Consider the following 3,978-nt stretch of genomic DNA (forward strand, 5'->3'; position numbering starts at 1 on the left):
CAGCTCGGCCGCGGCCCAGTTGCGGCGGCCCAGCCCTGGCGCTTTCTGATTGGCTCAGACTTGGCCCCTCGCACTTTCGCTTCCGGGTGAGAGGTGCTTGGTCGCCCCGGCAACCGAGTCGCCCTCTGCGCTAGGTTCCCCTGTACGCCGCGGAGCTGGCGACTCAGCAGGACTCGCTGAGTCCAGAAAATGTCTCCAGCACCTCTCTGCCAAGTGAGTGGCCCCCGTCCCGACGCCCGAGCGCGGAAGGGCGCCTTAAATTAGAACTCGCCTTGGTCCAGAGCTCAGCCCCGGGAACCCCGCTACCGGTGTATACCTTTCCTGAGCGTCCACCCTGGGGCGGGGGCGGGGCCGGGGGTCAGGAGCCAGGGGTTCCAGCTCTGATTCCGCGGTGGGTTTGCTGTTGTGCCGACCTCCTTGGGTTTCAGTTTCCTCTGCGCTGCCGGACGACCTCAGTCTCTTAGGTCCTTCTCTTAGCTCTAACATTCCAAGGTTTCGAATGTGGAACCATTTAAGAGCAATTGAAAACAGGTCGGTTTCACGTATGATAAAGTAAAATGCTCTATTTAACGATTGCTTTCCAAGTGCCATTCATTCACTGCAGTTCCTGCTAGTTCTAATAACTGAGCTGGACACGAGGGCGAGAAGAGAAATGTGACTAATCCGTGATCCCTGACCTAAACGACCTGCTGTAGGGATGGGGATTCTGGCACAGAAGCGTTGCTTTAATAGGGCCCTACGTGCTCTGGGCGGGCTAGGCCCAGAGTGTTGTGGGGGCTCCTAGAGGAATGGGGGGGGTGGGGGGTGGTGAGGGGAGGTAAGAAAGGTTTTGCTGTTTTTCGTTGTTCCTCTTTCTGGGGAAAATTTTCAACCTTGTATTCCAGTTCACTAATTTACTTTTCAATTGCATCTTTGCTGTTCAGCCCTTCAAAGGAGTTTTATTTCATTAATTATGTATTTTCTAGACTGCTAGTTTGTTGTTTTTCATAACCACCAGCTCCTGTCTCAAGGATGTTACCGTATTTTGAACTCTTCTACCTATTGTGTTATTAACTCTGTTTCTTCAGAGGGTATGAGCCTCTAGCTTTTCTCAACTGGCACCTAAATTAATTTTTAAATTAAAAATATCAATTCTCTTGCCTCACCCATAGAGACTCTGATTCAGTGACATAGGGTAGAGCCTAGGAACTTGCATGGTCCATACTTTGGGTAACATCCTAGTAGACTCTATTGTCCTAGAAGTTTGAGTTTATTTATTTTAACGTATGCTTTCTTAAGTTTTTAATGTTTTTAGACCACTAAATGTCCCAGTGTTCTGAGGCATAGGTTCACTCCAGCCCTTGACTTCTTCCTTCCTTTTTTACCTGGTCTCCATTCCAATCTTATTCTTTTTGCTCACCCCCACACTCACCCCTCCTCATTTACTATCTTTATTTTCTTTTTCCTCCTTCTGCCAAGTCAGAGATTCCTTACTTTACCTTACCTCTGAGACAATCAATAGGTCATATAGGCTAACCAAGAAAAATAGAAACGTATGTCTGTATAAAAATTTACATGACTCTCCATAGCAGCATTATTGATAGCTGCCCAAACTGGAAACAGCCCAGCTGTCCATTAACTGATGAATGATAAACAGAATCTGTTCTTTCTGTACATGGACTATTATTCAGCAATAAAAAGAGATGAAGTCCTAATGCATGCTGTATCATGGTTGAACCTTGAAAACATTATGCTAAGGATTACATATTGTATGATTTCATATATATATATGAAATGTCCACAATACGAAAATCCATACAGAAAGTAGATTATTGGTTGCCAGGGATTATTGCTGGGGGTGGGGTTGCGTGGGAGCGGGGAATTAAGGGAATGGAAAATAGCTGAGAATGGGCAAATGATTCTTTTTGGGGTGATTAAAATATTCTAAAGTTAGATTGTAATAGCTACACAACTCTGAATATTCTAACTATTGAATTGTGTAAAAGGGTATGTTTTGTAAATTATATTTTAATAAAGCTGTTATAACGAACAAATAAGTAAAAATAGATCATCTAGACAAAATTATTTCCCCAGGACCCTACACTGGATAATGGAATGTCAAGTAATCATGACATGCTTGTGATCATGTGAAGTGAATCTATTTGGTTAGCTCTTAAAGTGCATTTGTTATAGGTATTATGACATAAAAAATAAGTTTATGTGACTTTTCCTAAATCTTTTAAAACAGCTGAAGAAGTATATAAGATAAACTTTATATTTCCAAATGGAGACAAGTATGGTAAGCATACATTTCAATTACTTTTTCTATACAGACTTAAATGAAATAGCTTGAGTGAAAAAATGAGACTCACATTTTATAAAACTACTATTGGAATGTTAACTCAATTTAATAAAGTAACGTAGATGAAAAGATTTTAAATCTGAATTCTAATGTTAAGTCTAGGCAGTATGCCTTGGTAACCTATGGGATCTGTCTGTCTTCCTGGTCATTGGGTCTTAATGACTATAAGTCCTTGTAAGCTCCTTATCTCTGGTCTCATTTGTTTCAGTGCTAGGGAGCCAAAGAGACCCATACGTACAGTTGTGATTAGGCCTAAATATAAATACTTAAAAAATTATTATTTATCTGTTTGTTTTTGAATATTTTTTTTTAATCCTCACCAGAAGGTATTTTTCCACTGGTTTTTAGAGAGAGTAGAAGAGAGAGGGAAAGACAGAAATATCAATGTGAGAGAAACATCGATTGGTTGCCTCCTGCACTTTCCCTGGAGCCTGCAACTGAGGTACATGCCCTTGACTGGAATCGAACCCAGAACCCTTCAGTCTGCAGGCTGATGCTCTATCCACTGAGCCAAATTGGCTGGGGCTATAAATACTTTATTACCTAGTCAAACAGGATTCCCATTTATAATACTCAGTATTTCTCTCTCGTTTAGATGGTGATTGTACAAGAACACCTTTTGGAATTGTCGAGAGAAATGGAATAGGTGTTCATACCACTCCTAATGGGATTATCTACACAGGAAACTGGAAAGATGACAAGGTATTGATGGTTTGAATACTGACAGTGGATAAGTAAACCTAGTAAGTGACTCCAGGTATTTCTCCATTAATCAAAAACACGAGTAGACTATACAACAAAAAACCAAATAGTTATCTATATATATAAAAGGCTAATATGCTAAGTGTCCGACCGTTTGACCATTTGACTGGTAGCTATGATGTGCACTGACCACTAAGGGGCAGACGCTCAATGCACTGGTATGGAAACATAGAACAGACTGATGAATCTCAGAGGGAAGGGGGTAGGGAGGAGGATGAGAAGAGATTAACCAACGATCTTTTTTTTTTTTCTTTTTTTTTGGGGGGGCATCGTCCCACATTCTGAAGAGTTGCTGGTTTGATTCCCAGTCAGGGTACATGCCCAGGTTTCGGTCTCAATCCCCTAACAGGGGCGTGTAAGAGGCAGCTGATTGATGTTGCACCCTCACATTAATATTTCCCTCTCTCTAAAAATCAATTTAAAAATCTTAAAAGAATAAAGTACAGAACAAAATTATTTCAGAATATTTTCTCTCAAATATCCCTTTGTACTTGTAATAATATATGGAGGTGCAATTTTATTCAAAATGTTTAATGGCTTATCAACCTACCAGGTGGCTTCTTGCTTTGAGGGTCATTAGGTGGCCATTTGGTCTTTTCTTTCTGACCTATCATTCATACAACTGTAGACATGTACCAGAATATTTTTAAATGATGAATATTAAAAATTTTAAAGACCTTTATAATATGTGAATTAACATGAGCTTATTAAAGACACTAGAGGCCCGTTGCAGGAAGATTCCTGCAAGAATAGGGCTTCCAGTGGCTGGAGCCAAGCAGAGAGGGGAGTGAAACCAGCTGAGGCAGGCTTGGCTCCCACTCCGAGCTGCTCCTGCTGGGTTTCCCCTCCCTCTCCCAGGCTCTGTGGCGGGTTTC

The 3,978-nt window shown here is 41.5% G+C and overlaps 1 protein-coding gene across 4 annotated transcripts in view; it reads left to right on the forward strand.

The window, feature by feature from the left end:
* Nucleotides 1-20: 20 nt before the first annotated feature.
* Nucleotides 21-3,978, forward strand: part of MORN2 (MORN repeat containing 2) — a 7,043-nt gene continuing 3,085 nt past the window's right edge. The window contains exons 1-3 of one of the 4 annotated variants that reach the window (XM_015558873.1): nt 21-213; nt 2,228-2,278; nt 2,937-3,071. The gene's annotated coding sequence lies outside the window, so the exon portion shown is untranslated. Of the gene's footprint in view, nt 532-2,227; nt 2,279-2,936; nt 3,072-3,978 lie in introns of all 4 variants that reach the window. The other 3 variants (XM_006755928.2, XM_006755927.2, XM_015558874.1) reach the window with 3 other exon arrangements.

The sequence above is a fragment of the Myotis davidii genome, unplaced genomic scaffold (assembly GCF_000327345.1).
Source record: "Myotis davidii unplaced genomic scaffold, ASM32734v1 scaffold151, whole genome shotgun sequence".
Taxonomy (NCBI): Eukaryota; Metazoa; Chordata; class Mammalia; order Chiroptera; family Vespertilionidae; genus Myotis; species Myotis davidii.